This window comes from Parasteatoda tepidariorum, chromosome 10, assembly GCF_982258835.1.
Source record: "Parasteatoda tepidariorum strain Cologne lab strain chromosome 10, Ptep-v5.0, whole genome shotgun sequence".
NCBI lineage: Eukaryota > Metazoa > Arthropoda > Arachnida > Araneae > Theridiidae > Parasteatoda > Parasteatoda tepidariorum.
In genome coordinates, this window is record NC_141764.1 from 145,548 (window position 1) to 165,337 (window position 19,790).

Here is a 19,790-nt window from a genome sequence, read left to right on the forward strand (position 1 = left end):
ATTAAACATACTTGAAATCTAATGTATTACGTTTACTCACAATTTCAAATAGTAATAGGCATTTAATTCATCAAAGATAGTTAAAAGATTTAATTTAAAAGAGAGTTCTGAATAAAAATAAACCAAACATTTTAGAACAAAAAAAGTTTTTAACTGATTTCTATGAATGAGATTCATTTCATTATGTATTGGTAATACTTATTTAAATATTTAAGCGATAATCTGTTCAAAAATTCTATTTCAGTAGGGACTTTTTTAGGAAACTTACTCGATTTCAGGGATTTTTCTAAAATGTACAAAAACCAAGACAATTTTAATTAAACCAGTAGACCAGGAGAAACTGGCAAAATCCAGTAGAGTTGGCAGTTACGCATTAGATATCCATCTAATATTAATTTGAATTCTTATGTCGAAGAGTTTTTTCTAAAACCTTGTTATCTTTAACTTTTTTTAAATAAAAAATTAATTTTTTCGTACAAATCACAAGATAAGTTTATAGTAAACCAATAATTGTCTATTTAGTGCATAATTATTTTTATCTTACATTTAAAAATAAAATTATCATTGTTGTATTTTTACTTATAATAACTATCATTACATTACACATTACATTATCATTACATATTTAATAATAGTTATTCTTATGTTTCATGATTCTACCTTTTAGAGTCAGATTTTAGAATATATTTTTCTACTTTTTAGACAAGTATTTAGTTCTGAACTTGTTATCGGGAAAACTCGTAAGTGTCCTTTCAACTTGGAGATATCTAGAGTATACTGCATATAAATTTTAAGCTACTATTTCTTATAAAAAAAAACATTCTGAATTGCAGTTAAAAAAATAATGTAAGTGCTTGCGAACAACAACTGCTAATGTTTGATAACACGATAAGAAGTGTACCAGTTCCAGGAAAAAAAATTTGCTTACATTTTTTTTAATAGATATTATTCAATATGTATAAATGTTATGCATAGTATTTTACATTCATGTGATTATTAAAATATAAAAAGCATCAGAAATGTTTCGATTTATTGGATAAAATGTTTGTGCATGCTTTTCTGAAGCATTACATATAGAATAATATTGAGTTTAAAAAAAATTATACAAGCATTGTTATTTTTCTATTCTGCACAGGGATAATTTGGTGGTAAAAATTCAACTTAGTCCAAAAATAGATTTACAAGGTTATTCACTCAAATCTGGAGAAAAAAATTCCTGTACTTTCCCTGTATATATTATACACAATAGATTAAGAGAAATCACACAATTATTTTGCTCTTGAGTGACCTAAATTAGGCTAACTATACTAGTTTTAAATGCTCAAAAAACTTAAAGAAATAAGGAAGAGCTTAACATACTTCAAACATATAATGCTATAGTAAATAAAATAAGTTAGTGTAGATGAAATATCATCTTTAAATATCTCATAGATTGCGCATAGAGTGGTCACCACTTGTTTAAAAGACTTAAATAAGAAATATAATTCCTTGCATTTCCCCAGTTTGTGACAAAAAACTTAAAATTCTCAGCATTTTTCCCTGTGGCTTCAGGTGATTTCCAGGTATTTTTTCAGGTTTCCCATGTAGAGTGGAAACCCTGAATTAGAATATTATGTGACAGTTTTGAATTATAGAAAAAAAAAAGTCATTCTCAGAATAAAAATGTCATGCAAAGACAAGTAAAGAAACATTACCTCAGAATAATTTCTCCTAAAAGAAAAAAAAAAAAAATTTGAGCAAATTTAGGGAATTATTATGAATAATTCCCTAATGTAATAAATGTAATTTGTGTTTCGCCTTTCCTAAAAATTGACAATTGTGACACTCAAGCTAGGATTTTGTTGTGATTTAGGTGATAAAAATGCATTAATTTAGGAAAAGTCTTGTAGCTATTAGATAGCTATTTAATAATGACAGGGGTGATTGCGAGCCCAACTCAAAAATCCTGAAAATTTCCTGAGTAAAATCACAAATGACGCATTTCAAAAAATTAATGTCTTTATAAATTTATATTGATATTTTCTAACATGAAATTTTAAATAAATTATATGCAGCATAATTTAAATGAATAATTATGTATAAGTTTACTTTTATCTCTGATCACATTAATCATTCTGCCAGAAAAAATATATTTACAAATGAAAGAGATGCAAAGTATAAATTCTAGTTCCAATATTAGTAAATAAAATGTACAAGAATTTTTATACATAAATTTGATCGATGATTTATTGAAACTTCTTGACCTTGAATTTCCGGATTACGGTTAGCGAAAAATCCAGAATTTCTCTGAAGCACAATCATCTTGGTAATTATATCTTTTCACTGCAACCAAAGTGTAGCTTTCTTCCTTTGACAAATTTAAAATAGTACAAAAAGGTCTCCTTCAATCATGGGAGATAAAAGAAAAAACAAAACACAATAATTCATGAAAAAAAACAAAAAACAATTTTCAGTTAAATTTGAAAAATTCCTCATTCTCCCAAAATATCAGGGTATGCATTGAATTGAATATTCAAATATAAAATAAATTGAAAAACCATATGAAAAATTACTTATTGTAGGGGTGCCCAAGTTTTTTAAGTAAGTGCCATTTGCATGGCAGGTAGATTAACACAGGGTTGCACGCATATTTAGTCAAGTTAATTGCAAATATAATGATTTTAATCTAAACATTATGAAGCACTAAATAGTTTTATCAGTAAACTTAATAACATATTTGCAGAAAATTAAATACTTTTAACTATTTTAATTTATTTAAAACTAAATAAAACTAATACTTTTTTTAAAAAACTTTTTTTATTTTTCACAAAAATTAATTTGTTAAATATATATGCATACATAAATATTGGAAGAGGAAATATAAATTCTAACCAAACAGAAGCTTAAAGAATGATAGATCAAAAAATATATGCATTTTATAGAGTAATATAAATTTGAATTAAATATTTTAATTAAAGAAAATTCATAATGTTTAAGCAAAAACCAAATCAAAAGAAATTTTTTTATTGCAGTCAGAAGCTCCTGCGGGCCGCACATCAACAGTCAGCAGACCACAGCTGGTGCACCCCAATAATTAGACTAAAGAAAAATAATTCTACAAATACATATTTTACATATCACAAAAAAAGTTCTGCTGTAGAATTTTAGACCAATATGGAGCAAGCACTGAATGAGCAGAACCTGAGAAGTAATTTAATAAAATAATTATTAATAATAAAAGGTCAAAACATTTGATAAAAACATGAAAATATGATTAAATTTTTCTTTACTTTTAACTAAAACAAGCATTACCATAGAATTTAAATTAAACTGAACTTGAACTGGAGACAACATAGAAGCAACAGAGTTTCCAATTATACAATGAAAAAAGGTAAAAATCTTTAACATTCAAAGTTATTGTCAACAATTTAAGATTAAAAAAAAGATATCTTTAATTGAAAAAACTACAACCAGGGCTCAAAACTAATGAGTGCCCGCGATTGCTAAATTTTAAATCAGACCATCATAAAATAAATAATCCATAGCCTCCTTGACCAGCAATCATTGTTAACGAATGGTTAACTGCTAACTGTTTCAGTTATATGATTTTAAATAATAAAAAACAGCATATAGCACAAAATAGAATATTTCTTCATAATTAAGAATGAAGTTCCATCTGACAATTTCATATTCTATTATTGCCCATATTCTATTATTGACCATATTCTACATTATATCATTATCCTAATTGTCTATAATCTATTCTCCATTAATTTTTCTATTCTCCATATTCCATGCTTTTATATTCTCTGTACTTATATTTCATTTAACATTCACTCTATCAACTTAAAATGCAAATTCAAATAGAGACAAGCAAATAGACCATTGAAACTGTGTATGAATTACGTAGTAATATATTTTAGTTACTTGTTTATTGTACCAGAGATTATATTTTCTTAATTTCTATCCATGATTACAATAAAGTATCAATCAGAACAAGTTGGAACTGGAGCCAACTCTAGAACAATGGATTTTTCAATTATAAAGTGAATAAAAGTAAAAATTATTATTCTAAAAGAAAATAAAGCTTCAGGGTTAAAAAAAAAAATAGAATTAACGAAACTAAAATCCTGCATCTTACACTCATATTATTTCAAAAAAGGAATTTGAGAAAATCAACTACACTGGGTTAAGCTTAAACAGCATTGCATACTCATACAAAAACGAAACAAACAAAGGACATAAAAAAGGAAATGAAAAAACTTTAATAGCTTCTGTGACTACTCATTTTATAATAAATCCAAGTCGTAATCGAAGCAATCATATATATTACGCAACTAAAAATAACAATAATGACCAGAAATGAAAACAATGGCTCTCACAGCAAAAATTAGCAGAAAATTTAATAATTTACACTATTACAGAAAAAAAAACAACCTTATATAATGGACTCTCATCTACTCTCTTACTTTCTCAAACATTTAATTCAGTGTGTTATGAACATAGCCACCCATTCTCAAGACCCACCAGACTAAATGAGGAAACCAAAATATTTTTTTAAAAGGAATAAATGCTAAGTGTCCAAAAAAGAAATTCAAAAATAAAAGTGAAAGACATAAAAAAATTACGGTCGACAAGAGACAAAACAGAGATGGGACTTTATCGGATTTATCTAAAGGCTGGTAACAAGAGTATTAAAACGATTTAAATTTTTCTTACTTCATATTTAAAGGTAATAAAGTTTTTTGTTTTTCATTATGAAATATATTTTTTACCATCTGTCACTTGAGATTTTTTATTTTAAAAGAAAAATAGATCAACTGAGGCCTGGCTATATATAGCATCAAAAAAGCAAAAATTTCAAAACCTCAACTTTTTGTTTCATTTTGCATAATTATAAATTTAACATCAAATAATTAAGATAAGATAAATACCAGTAACTGGGTCCTCAGCTACTCCCAACCAGGGTGCAAAGTAACGGGATATAAAGTCACACTGATTTCCAGCATCATCTTTGCAATCGAATTTGTCTCTTGCTAGTCACTATCACGCCAACTACCTCTGAAGATGTAGACAATAATTCATTTTCATTATTTTTGAATGATTCAAACTCTTGCCTGAAAATTTAAGTACTACAGTAAATTGTAACAGAATCATAAAAACTTACAGAGAATATCAAAATAAGTATTTTCAGAATGTTTTTTCTGAATTTCTAGAACATTAGTAAATTGTAATTTTTCTTAAGATTCTATGAAAATTGCTTAAATCAAACTACTTTTTAAAAATATTGATATCAAAATTTTTACTTTAATAATTTGATTTCTATTTTATTTTTCTTGAAAAAATAGAATAATATGGTATAAAAAAATTCATACCACATAATTAAAAAAATTTTCATCTGCAATTAAATAAGAAAAAGTAATAGATTACAAACATTTTTTTTCAAGGAATTATGTTTGAGTAAACAGGTTTTATGAGTGAGTGCAATTTTTTTTAAAAATTTTCCTAAGTATTTTTGAAAATATGATTAAAAACACAAAAAGTGAAATTAACATTAAAGAGTCGAAACTTTGGAACGCTCCCCTGATCAAATTATGGGGACCATATTTTCCAGACAGGGTTGGCACTCAAATCAGGAAAAAAAAATTTCCTGTGTTTTCCCTGTACATATACGCAATATATTAAGAGGAAACACAATTACTGTGCTCTTGTGTGAGCTATATTAGGCAAACTACATTTATTAGTTTTAATTGCTGGTAAAACAGCTGAGCATACATAAATAATGCTATAGTATATGAAATAGTTTAGTACAGCTGAAATATCATGGTTAAATATCTCATACATTACGCTTTGAGTGGTCACTATTTTTTAAAAGATAAAAATAAGAAACAAAATTCCCTGTATTTTCCCAGTTTGTAAAGAAAAAATAAAAATTCCCTGTTATTTTAGGTGATTTTTACATTTCCTGTATTTTCCAGGTTTTCCCTGTTTTTACTGTGGAGTGGCGGCCCTGCCAGATTGCGGCTACCCCCTATATTTGGAAAGTTAAGAATGAAAAGATGCAAAAAAACACATATGTTAATGCAGAGAAAATACATATTTCTGTTTGATTTCGTAACTTAATTAATGATTAGCACTTAATAATTAGCATATTTGAGGTCACCATTTAGATTGACACTTAAAAAATGAAAATTTGATCATTAGAACGAAAGTTATTTAGCGTGATATCTTTTTTTGCGCACTGTACACAGAAGATATTTAAAAGATGGTAATTTTAATGCACAAAAGTAACATTCACAAAATTTAAAGAGATATAAAAAATTTTATACAATATTTTTTTCTTATGAACACAGAAAAGAATATAGATATTGAAAAAATTATATAATTACTTCCTTTTCATATTTTATGAGTCGTCACGGCATTAAAAGAAAGAGAGAAAGAAAAAAAGGATTTTAAAAGCTGTGAAATGAACCGATTCTCTTTAAGAAGGGGTTAATTAAATGTATGTTGTGTGATTCAAGTATTGCAATAAATAATATTCATGGGTGCCACTCTGAAAAACTTTCAAGACTGAACTTATTTTTTGACCAATTAACACAGTCTGTTATTAAACAGAATATTTAAAAAAGCCTTCACTTATCATGAGAGTGGTCGATTTATTATATCATTGAGTTGATTATTTTTCCTTCTCTATTTTATTGATTTAATTTTTAAAGCAAACATACCAAAAATAACAGCTACACTTTTTATATCTCTTCACGCCAATTGCTAAATTTCTGACTCTTTCCTGGAACCATTCATACCTCTATTTTTCACTGCATCATTAAAGTTGCTCCCAGATAATATATTAAAAAATAATTTTTATTTAACTAAGCATCTCAAAATATCGAGAAAAACAATTTAAACTCAAGCAGATCCCGATTTAACAGTGCAAATTTTATTTACACCAGTTCAGTCAATAACATTCAATATAAAAATAACACTATTCTTCAAAAAAAAAAGTACTTTTTTAAAATATATTTTATCTAAAAATAGTTTTCAAATTTTCGTTTAAAAAAGAAATTTTTTTTTTGAAAACTTTAATTCAAGAAAAAAACAAAATGGAAATATATATTAAATGGGGGACTGAATTCAATCCTCATTATGAGAATCAGCGTTGTAACAAAATTTAAATTATTGATTTGCGGAAGTCCGCGATTTAACGGAAAATCACATGCATTATTAAATATAAAACAGTACAAGTAAAATAAACTGTTTACAAAACCAATGCAAAAATAACAGCAATAAAGGCAAAACCTTAAAATAAATATAATTAATAACATAATGGAGTAGTAATTAAACAATACTTATTAATTTCATTACACATTCTAATCAATAGTTTTTAAGATTCCGATAAAACAACATCTTCAACTGGTAATGAGCCGACAACAGCCTGAAAATAAATAAAATTAATATAAATAATACAATACAATTCATAGAGCAATTCATGAGCAAATTAAATAAATGTTTGAATTACATTAACTAATTTATCAAACTTCCCTTTCACCTAAAATAAACAATAATAAAAATTTATAACATTAAAAAATGTCAAAACCATTTAAAGAAAATATTTTGAAATAAATATATGTTGACATAATAATATGTAATTTCATACCTGCTAACATTGGAGAAATAAAATAACGGAGATTTTACTAGAGACATTTTTTAGGCTACGCATAAAGTTTTGATACATCATGCATAATTTGGTAAGTCAGAAAGAGAAATTTAAAATTGGAAATAACATAAGCACTTATATTTAGCGAAGTAAAAAATATGTAAATCTTGATCAAAATCTAAAGGAGATCTCTAAAGAAAACAATCTAAATCTAAAGAATATAAATTAAGAAGAATCTCTTAATCTAAATACTTTTTTAAACTACTATTTATAATTACTTAAAACTATTTTATAACCATTGTTAATGAGCCAATCCAATTTCGGGTTTACAGCTACTAATGTTTAACTCTGTAGCCTTGTAAATTTGAACTTATTTCAGAAGACAAGGGAATTCCTGGATCAATCAAGTATAGGGAGAAATTAGCCTTCATTGAGTATTTTCTGTTAGAACTAGCCTGCATTTGCATTACATGGACAGAAAAACCACGAAAACTTCCCACCGTTAGCCTGATTGCAAGGGGTACTTAAATTATTAACTCTAAACATAGCGCATGACTGGCAATAGCACTGTCTGTTGAGGAAGAAGAGAAGTATCTTTGTCTTCAGTGGATATTTCATTGCCAATTTCTTCAACCAATACGGAGAAATTTGAGAATATAGATGTAAACAGGAGATAGTCGAAAAGTACAGGAGTCTTCGTAAAAAAAAACACAGGATACTTGGCAGGTATGTAATTTTATATTCCTTTTTAAATCCATTTTTTTAATTTAAACAAAAAAAGTAATGTTAATATTCATATAAAAAGATTGAAACTACAACAAAATATCCTGCAAGTTTAGTAGAAATCATATTAAATCTATACACAATATAGAATTGAGAATAGAATTGAAAAAATGTACTGTAGTGCTTTTTTTTGTAGCCAGAGGAAACATTTCTATGCGTTTCACATTCCAATCAAAGTAAAATTTACAGTAATGCAACATTTTCAAAAATTACTACACAGTAATTTTTTGAAAATGCTGCATTTTTTTTCATTTGATTATACAAGTATCAAAATTAACAAAACAATTGAAAATTATTTTTAAAATGTTAACCAAAGTCATTAGACGTAAAAATAATTATTAATGAAATCTAGCAAGCTTACCTGGAATAAAAATTAGAATAAATATAATAAATAAAACAAATAAGATATTTCCCTAAATATTTCAGTAACTATTTTTAGACTATGTGATATTTTAAATTTCCACCTGGTTACATTAAAAATTACATTACAAGAAAAAAATTACGCATAAGCAATTTTTTCACATTGAGTAAGTATTTTTCACAATCATTTTTAGCATTAAAAATTTATGATATTTATATGGTTAAAAACAAAAAAAAAAGTTTTACTTATATGACTTACAACTTTGTACTTACAGGAAAGATATTTTCCCCATTAACTTTAATAGAAATATATTTCAATTCTTATAGTTATTTAAACTTTAAAAAAGAAAGAAAGAAAATTTAATGTTTTATTTTTAAACATAAAAATCTTATAAAGCACTTTAGGAAATGGAAAAGTTATACAAAACGTATTTTAATTTTAAATTTAATAAAATTAATATATTTTTACAAATTAAAATAATACATTTAACTTCCTTCATTTAAAGCCTCCACATTTATATGTAAAACATGCACAAAATATTTATTATATATGCTCTTCCCTTAAAAAAAATTTTATAGACATTTGCACAATTTTTCTAAAGACAGAAAGGTACGCATGACACACACAAAAATGGCACTTAAAATCAAGAAGACTCTCTAAAAATAGAGGAAAAGTGGTTTAATTTATTTTCATCCATGAGATGAAAATAAATGAAAACTAGTCAGTAGACTAGTTTAAAAAAAATAACTTACTGACGTAAAATTATAGGTAGGCAAATCAATTCATATCTTGTTATTATTTAGGCATTTAGCTTTCAAAATACCACTAAGAGTTTCAAATTATATAATCTCTGATTTGTTATCTATGGGAATAAAATATAAAACTAAAAATCGCAAAATAAATTAATACACTATTAACAGCAACAAACAAAAAAACACTTTACATTTTTAACCTATGACAAAAGTTAAAACTTTATTAAATTTTAGTCAAATTAAATACAAAACCAAATTCCAATTTGATATATTAATGAAATGGAATCTTGGTTGTCTGAGTCCCAATTATCCACAAAGAAGGTAAGTTCCAAGGCATAATACCCAACATTTCTAAATAAATAATGTGCAAGAACAAAAAGAAAACTATTTAAAAAAAAATCTAAACATATTTTAATATTAAGCATAGATAACTTTTATTCAGGCAATAAAAACATTTTTAGTAAGTTGTTCATTCTTAGATATAAAAAAGTTTTCTTTCAATTAAAAAAGACTTTTTAACAAATATTCCCTTTTTAGAGATTTTTTTTTTTAAAAAATAGGGAGACATCTAAACTTTTCAATAGTTCAGAAGAGAATAAAAAATAGGGTAAGCCTGCACCAATAGGAGCTCATTCCCCTTTGTAGATTGACTTTACGTATCATCATAATTATATTGTATCAACATAATTATAATTTTGATTCCCAATTAAGCTTTCTCACTCAATAGTGTAATATATAAATAAAATAAAATAAGTAAAATGAAAAATAATAATCAGTAATGGATAAATAGATTTATAAATAAATAAATGATAATAACCTAATACTTTTAATCCTTAGCTATAAAATAAAAGAGCAATTTTTCAATTAAGTCATCAAAAAAAATTGTAAAAAATATTAAATTGCTAAAAACATTGAACAAATAATCAGTATTTAATTGAAATTAAAACATATTCAGTCAAGAAACTTTATTAAAAATAGAAGGAAGAAAAAAAATGAAAATGCAATATGTAAAGATCTTTTATTTATAAAAAAAGAAAGAAAAATAATCATAAACAAGATGGATAAATAGAAAAATATTAATTAAGATGATAAAATTTTGAAATTAATAAAAAAATTTTATAAGTTAATTGAAATTAAACAAAAATTATATTGAGCTAAATTTTAAAAAAAATTATAATAAAAGAAAGATTTATTAATGTCATCAAATTAACTAATATAAAACAAAATTGATAACTATAACAAAGAAAAGAAAATAATAAAATGAAAGATCAATTTATAAATCAAATTAAATAAAAACGACACTTATAAATTGCCAAACAGAATTGTTTGTTAAAAGAAGCGCTTACCTAAATATTAAAACCTGGGACAAAGCAAGATATGATGAGATCAATTCTTAATCTTAAAATTTACGAATAAATAGAACTAATTTATTGATTGCGAAAGGAAAAACATTGGGGTAAAGTATCACCACAAACAAGAGAAAGCTGCCATCTGCTTCATGTCTCTTCTGAACAATAAATAATGCTCTTCTTTTCTTAATAATAAAGTATGGTGATGCATAAACAATATTCTGCTTTTATTTTTTTATAAAAGCAGATGAATTTTAAAGAAAGCAAATGCAATAAAATAAGCATACATTGCCAACATTGGAGAAATAAAGTAATGGAGATTTTACTAGCAACATTATTCAGACTATGTGTATAATGATACATCAATCATAAACATGTAAGTGAAAAAGAGAATTGGAAATGAAATAATCACCTACATTTAATGCAATAAAAATATGTACATAAATCTCGGACTAAAGAAGATTTTTTAAACCATTATTAATCATTATTTCTTATACAATAAGAGCTCAATATCAAAATAGTTTTCATAATTTTTAATAAGCTTTATTTTACAGAATTTTTACATGTTTATAATTCGAACATAAGTAGCTAATTTGCTCGGACTAGGAAATTTCTGTTCATAACAGTTACCAGAAAAATTAGTTTTTATAAAAAACAAGCTTACAAGCTTTTTATCAGAAAGTGATAAGTGAAACTGGGAAAATGTCCCTAACATAACATCCCTAACATAATATCTGTAATATTTTGGAGCTGTTTTCATACAGTTCGTTTTCTAGTTGCCTATCTAATTGTCATACACAATTAATAATTCTGAAAACCGAAATATCAATTTTTTGTTGACGATCAGTAACAATACAATGCAAACACAAACAAAGTTGTAACAAGATTCCCGTAAGTAAATAACGCATTCGTTATCAGATAAAAAACAATTCACTGAATAAACAACTCGCATCAGCATTCTCCCAACATACGGTTTAACGGGCGAAGCAGTGCAAGAACTGCAAAACTGGCTATAGCGCCATCTGCTGAGGAATAAGAGAAGTGATTTTATGATTGGTGGATATTAATTGCAAAATTTTTTTAAAAATCTCTTCTAAAAATACAGAGAAATTTTACAATATACGGGTGAACGTGAAATAGTCATAAAATACAGGGAGTTTTCGTTAAAAAAACAGGAGACTTGACAGGTATGAATAAGCATTAAAGATGCTAAAAACCTTTTTTTTTTGTAATAATAATGTATTGTCCAAAATAATAAAACAATAATTTGTTACAATGAATAAAGGAAATTAAGAAACAAAAGTGGAATGAAAAAAATACTTTTAAGACAGAAATTTTAAGTTCCCTAACTCAGACATCCATTCGACAACATTCCAGAAACGCTTAAGAATAATAGAATCTCAAGCACACATCTAATGAAGATGGGACCAGAAAAATCAACAAAAATTTTTCTAATCAACAGAAGAGTGAAATTCTGTAATTTGATAAATTTGATATAATATTTGTATAATCTGTAATTTGATAGTGTCAAATTCTCTGAGAATTCCTAGATTTAGGGTAAAATTAAATTTTTCAAATTATGTTTTCCCGATATTCTCAGTACGTACAAACACTGATATTTCTATAAGAAAAAATGCATTTTAAAAAAACAAATATATATACATATATATAAATAAATATACATACATATATATTTGCAACTACATAAACCATATATAAATTTAAACATGAATAATTTAATAATTTGTCTTAAAATTTGACCAATATAAATACATTCAGCAATCCACAGCTGATGGTTAGTAACTGATAGCAGGATATAATCAAGTTAAACTATCACATAAGAAAAAGAAATAATTAAACAAATAAATAAAAATAGGATAAAAATTGACATACTTAAAGCAAAGAATAAGACGGCTGAAGATGCATGCTCACAATGGTTAACTTCACAGGTTGGAGTAAACCATTCCAGACCCAACTTATCTCCTAAAGATAAAAAAATTAATTAATTAAAGAATAAATAATATGAATTTAGCATTTTTTAAAATTTAAATATCATTATAAATTACCATTTAGCATAGGCACTTCTATTAATATGTCTAAAAATAAAATCTATTTATGCAAGGAATAATGTGCACTACAGTGATTTAGATGATTTATAACCCAGCATTGAACAGCCAACCCAATTTTTTGGGTTTATGACTACTAATGTTCAACTCTGAAGCCTTGTAATTTTGAACTCAATCCAGAAGACAAGGAAACTCCTGGATCAAGTATTGGAAATAATTTGCCTTTGTGGAGGACTTTTTAGTGGAACTAACCCGTATTTGTGTTAGAAGGAGAAGAAAACAACGAAAACCACCCACGGTTAGCCTGACGGCAAGGGAACTCTTAACCCTTTGCTGTCTACCACAGAGGATATTTTACATCAGTACTGTGGTTGGTGCACAGAATTTGTATCGACCAGCCGATGCTGGAAGGCAAACGTTCCATCCCCTGAGCCATCACGGCTCACACTACATTTATTAAACATGCATATAAAATTGTTTTAACGAATTACTCAGTACTATTAAACCTTCATATTTATTTTAACAGTTTATTATATATTATTTTATTTTGACTTTATTCTGTAATCAGGGTTTAAAATTTAAAGAGGTTGATTACTTTAGTATTATACTCACTAGTTTAACTCAGACCCTTGAAAGCCCGAGCCTGGCTCTGGATGGTTAATCATTAATAACAGTTCTGGATTTTAAAGTTCCAGTTTTTAACATCCACCTCAATATCTTCCAACCATCGTTTCCTTAACTAATAGCCAAATCCTAACAATTAAAAAAATAATCAAAGCTAAGTTTAACACATTTTGATTATATATCTCCTATTTGTAAATAAATATTTGATTAATATTATTTTAAGAAATAATTTCACCAACAGAAATTTTTTTAAAACATTCTTGAATTTGACATTTATACATTTTTGAATGTTAATATTAAAATTCAGGTAATTTCTATATTTTATTGGAATGTAAAATATAAGCTTCATACACAGAAAATTGCAATATTGTGATTATTGCATAGCTTATAGAAAGCTAATTTGGCAAACAAAATAATAAAACTATAACTGAAATATCCAAAAATGAACAGCATCAGTTTTAAAATTAAATTCTTATAAAATGGTAATTATTTAAATTGGTTTGGCTTAAATAATTTATCAAAGACACACATAATATATATTATAATAAAATATAAAAATTAAAGAAAAAAAACATAAAAGTATAAGTGATGTTGAAGATTTCTATTATATTCAAAAAGGATATTTATGCAAAATTACACTAAAGATTTCTGAAATATTAGATACTTAAGTTACTTTAGAAATATGGGCATATCCCATGCAGAAATCATTTATTTTGTACTCAAATTATTTGAATCACTAAAATTATTAGTTCAGTTTTTATAATGTATAAGTAGAGTGGGATGTATATATTCAATTATTTTTGATAAAGATGTAAAACATTTCAATTGTATAAAATCTTGCTCTATGGAAGATATTTTTCAAACTTTTGAGTAAATTCCGTATCAAAAACAAAGTTTTTTTTAAATATGGAATTATGAATACAGTAAAAGCTTTAACGAGTATGGCATATTAAGAGAAATCTGCTATTGCAACAATTTTCAAGTCATCCTAAAATAGTGATATTAAAAGTACAAAAATTATATATTTATAAGGAGTTAAAAATGTCTAGCATTCAATTAATGTGAAGAAGTTTTATTAATAAAAAGTAGTGAAAAATTCATATCAATTCACCTTACTTTAATTCCTACAGCCTTAAACTTCCACTTTAGGAAACAATAAGTTTTCTACATATAGGAAAATCTACTGCACAATATACACAATATATATATATATATACTTCAAAAAAAATCATTAAATCTAAAAAATCTATTTTCTCTATTTGTCTAATATTTATGCAACCATCTACTAAAAACTTCAAAAAATACAAAAAATAATAATAATATATAAAAAATACCAATGACACGCTTTGATTACATAAATGTGGGTAACAGTAAAGGTTAGCATAAGAAGAAAAAAAAAGAGCCTAAAACTGAGAAGCTATTTTCTCTTGCATGTTATGTGTTCATTCATTTGATCATTTCTCATCATTTATTTGTAGAGATAAACACAGAATTTATGAATTTAGTCATAGAATTTATTACTTATACTCGCATAAGTTCAAGTTTAAGACCAATTCTTTACATTAAGTAAAACTCCGAAAATAATAAAATTCAAACAATGTAGTAATCAAATTAGTTTAAGGCAATAAGCTAAATGAATTTCCTTTAATAAATCAGCATTAATTCCAAAAATATTTTAGCATAACATTATATAATTAACCCTATATAATTTTCCTCAAAATAATAGTATTTCCTTAAATATTTAAAAAGAAATTTTTTTATATAACTTTAATTAACACTGATTATAAAAATTCATTTTATTTATATTACTTTGTAATCAATGAAAACTTAAGGTATCAGAATGTAACAGCCGTAAAAAAATTTCTACTAGAAAGAGTTGTACTTAATGATACTAATGGGTAAAATAATGGACAATTTAATAATGGATAAAATATGTTAGTAAGAGCAAAATGAAAAGTTCATGAAATAAGCCCATATATTATTACAATCTGTTTAGGAATAATAGGAAATAAATTAGGTAAGAATATTTCTAGGTTCATTATTTATTTTTTTTACTTGTTACGATGATCATCTTCACTGCTGTTTTTCCTCAGATCTCAGTAATCAACTTTGTTTTCTTCTGAAATGAATATAAACTTCCTCTCATTGTTTCTGTCAGCAGTTATTAAGTACTGACGATCCGAATTATAAACCACTGGTTTATTGGTTCTGGTTCCAGCCCCCGTCTATAATATTTCAGAACATAAAACACAATTCAATTTAAAAACAAACCAAAATTATTTCTACGTTTCTCATTTGCATGTTATGGTTACAACCATTGAAATGAAAACTTGGAGGCCTTGATTTGTAAAAGAAAGGAGGAAAATAGAGACAGTGATTAACTAAACAATTAAACTTAACAAATTTATTAAAGAAAGAAAATAAGTATAACAGTGACATTAATAGCACAGAGCTGCCTACATGCAGCGTTGCAGACCAAAGACTGACTGAAATAGATAGTTCAAAAAAAATAGACAGTTAGTTAAGGATTTAGGGACTTTTCCCTTAATATGAAAAAAGTACGCTTACTTGTTTTACCCTTATCACATCCCCCACCCCACTTTGCATCGCTGTCAGAGAATCAAGAGTCCTTCAAGTTCAACTTTGGAAGTTCTCCCATGAACTACTTTTCATTGTTTACTGCGATTGCTGCAGCGCCACTAATATTCTTCATGTATAGAGTTCATTTCATTTATTAATTTTATTTAATAAATGTATAATAAAAACGAAACAGTTTGCTTCATATTATATACAACGCACATAATTTTTAAATTAATTTGCTAACAGAAATGAAATGGAGAATATCGGCTAGAAAATAAAACTGGGAAAGTTTGGTACCATTAAAACTCACTCAGTATTAGAAACTCTAGTACAACTGGTTCCAAGGCAATTCAAACAATCACACAATTAACTTATTATTTTAACTGTGTCAACATTGGAATGGATAAAACAAAACTGAATGAGTTTCTCATATACATAATAAATTTTTTTTATAACTTTCATTAATTTAAAAATATGTTACTAGATAATACTACTTTTTTAATACATATCTTATCGTGTTTAAACCATTTTTTTTCATAAATAAATATTTCTGATAGATATTTTTTTTTAAACAATAGTACAACTTTTTAAATAATGTATAAATTTTAACACTTAAAAAAATACAAAATGCAGTAAGAATATTACATTACACATGCTTTTAATCCATAACTAATTAACAACATGCTATTTACATACATATGCATTTTTAAAAAAAAAAGTTAATCAATTGTATTTCAGAAAAGTTCATTAGTTTTCTTTTTTTATTATTATATTATCATTGAAAAGTGACTGATGCAGACTGAGTACTTTGAAACACTTTGAAAATATATTTTGGAAATTACAAAATATTTACAATTGTGAATCTAGATATTTTTTTGCCAATAGCGATATCTCGAAATATCTTCAATGAAATTGAAGATATATAGAGATCATGATATACAGATTTGTTTAAAAATATTTCTTGTGTCTTGAAGAATCATTATATATTTTTTCACACAAAATACCTATATATAAGTATAATTCAAGGAGTTTACTTTTGCAGCTTTTATCTTTTTTTCTGTTTTTCACAAAATCAAAACCAAAAAAAATTTCATACGGCACAATACATGACATAATAGGAAACATTTTGGAGTAGCTAGAGGCTTTTCCTTGTTATTTCAAAGTAAACCAAAAATGAGTTAAATATTCTGACAATATTAAAATTCTAACAGCATTAAGATTTTATATACACTACATACACGAAGATAATTTTCTCTTAGATAGAAGAACCATAAAATTTACTTTGTCTAATAAAGTGGCATTTTAAATCTTTTACTTCAAAAATTTACCCGAATGCTTGATAAAATAAAAATCACAGTTAAAACATTTACTAAAACTCAACTGAATGAAAATGTAACATAGTATTTGTAGTAATATTTTTAAAAAAATTGCAAAAATGCAAACTTTTTTGATATTGTTAAAAAAAAATTCAAAAATTTGTAAGACTTGAAAATATTCTATGAGCATAGAAGATTTTCTCAAAAGTTGGGAATCCACCAATCTCTTCATGAAAGCTGACAGCTATGCATTTTAATTCTTTATTTTTTTTTTTATCTAAAGCTATTACGAAACATACAATGACTATTACTTTACCTTCATAGATATCAGAACAGGATTTTTGTTTTTGTTTTTTTCATTCAGCCATTCCTTAGCTGTAAGTGATGGATTACGTGCAACAGTGTCAGGAACAAATCTTCTTGAAATTGTTCAGACTAATTAAAAATAAGTTTTGAATATAATATATAAGTAAAAATATAAAACCAGTAACAATATATTTTTGATAATACTTAATGAATAAAATCAAGAAATACCATCAAGACAAGCGACAATTACCTGATATAAGACATCATGACACGAATACATTGCCAGGCAGAAGGTAAAACAGTAACTAGAATCAAAAAAAAGAATTCTCTGTTCTAAAGTAGAACTTAAAAGAATTTCCAATGGCAGTCACAAAGTTAGATGTAAATATGTTGATAAAAATATCTTTTATTCCTTTGTGTTTATCATTTCTCACATGAATGAAAAAGGTAAAAATATCAGTTTCTTCATATGAAAAAAAAAGGAAATACAGTCAAACCTCATTAATGCGAAATCACTTAGTGTGAAATATCGTTTTACATGAAATATATGTTCGGTCCCGGGAGTCAGCAATCAATTATTACTGTATTTTACATATTTAACATGAAAATTTCGAGCTGACATGGAAGGTCACAACATAGATAAGAAGCATGTGCATAATGTATCAATTATTCATAATGTATCGGATAAGATGAAATCTGGTTAACATAAATAATTATGATACTCCCGCCAATTTTGAGGGAAAGAGGTTCGACTGTATTAAAAAAAAATTTTGGTAGCAATTCTTAAAACCATTAAATGTTTTCTTTTAAGAAACAAAAGCATATTTAGTAGTTAATGTGATATTTTACTAAAGGTATTTCAGCACTTCTACCTTCTGAGCGCTACTGCCTGTTGTACATCAAGCCATTCACTTTCTTCACTTGACATTAATCGAACACGATGAATCTCCATCTGTTTCAGATATGGCTATCTTGTGGGTAACCTTCGTTTCTTTCCACTGTTTTCCCCACTAAGTAGATAGGGAAATTTGTTTTGGCAAAGTGCTAAACCCCCAATCAAAGTTACTCTGCCAAAGCTACCCTAAAATAACGCCTCAGTAACCCCAAACATAATTTATAGTGAAATTAAGACCAAGAAACATTCGAAATTTCAGTGATTTTATAATAAGCAGTAAATTAGACATCATATGCAGATTTTGTAGTACAAATCTATTTTTAGATTAATGAATTTTCTTTTCCAAAAAGTGTAATAAGATAATAGGGGGAGGGGGATTTCATAATGTTAATAACTTTGAGTGAGGACAGCAAAATAAAAAGGAGGAAAATATGGATGAAGATTATGAAGATTTTTTTCATCTCCCTCTTTGACGTGTTGGCTATGTTTCAAAGGTTAAATTTTCTATAAAATTTTGAAACATTCCTTGTGAATGATTATAACCAAATGCGACAATTTAGTGCCATAGATTTCTAATATCATACAATAAATGATAAATTTTATTAAACGTTGAATTAATACCATTATTGTTAACATTTTAAAATGATTTGATACATCTAAAAATTTACATGTTACTTAATGTTTGAGAGTGAATGATTTAAAAAATTATATGTGATTAAAAATGTATGCTAAGCTTCAAAAACCCTTTTCTTGGCATGTCCCCAGCGATCTTTTCAATAATTGCTTCCTTAAAAGTCTGATTTTTTATTTCTTAACTGAAAAAGACCTTTCTGAGCAAGGAATGATTTCCAAAATATTTTTAAAAAAAAAAGGTTTTCAGACAATTATTGGTCTACCAATAAAAAACTTTTGCCCTGCAAGATTAAGAGTGTTTTTGGAAACTCTTTTACAAAGGAAAATTAAAAAAAGTCATAGCTTGGGGTCCTCAAACATGAGAGTTATAATTTCAAACACCATAAAATTTAAAAATCCATAGAAAATTACCTAATGTACAAAATAAAAAACAGAGCACCCTGAATAACTTTTGATCTAATGATCGGATCTTCACATTCTAGGACTCAATGA

General features: G+C 26.1%; 1 long non-coding RNA gene across 2 annotated transcripts in view; it reads right to left on the reverse strand.

Moving 5' to 3' along the window:
* Window positions 1-2,852: 2,852 nt before the first annotated feature.
* Window positions 2,853-19,790, reverse strand: part of LOC147802065 (uncharacterized) — a 28,215-nt gene continuing 11,277 nt past the window's right edge. Inside the window, exons 3-8 of one of the 2 annotated variants that reach the window (XR_015429668.1) lie at window positions 18,021-18,075; window positions 15,624-17,899; window positions 12,772-12,861; window positions 7,342-7,411; window positions 4,914-5,096; window positions 2,853-3,180 (exon numbers count right to left, since the gene is read on the reverse strand). This is a non-coding gene — a long non-coding RNA (uncharacterized LOC147802065). The remainder of the gene's footprint in view (window positions 3,181-4,913; window positions 5,097-7,341; window positions 7,412-12,771; window positions 12,862-15,623; window positions 17,900-18,020; window positions 18,076-19,790) is intronic. The other variant, XR_015429669.1, reaches the window with a different exon arrangement.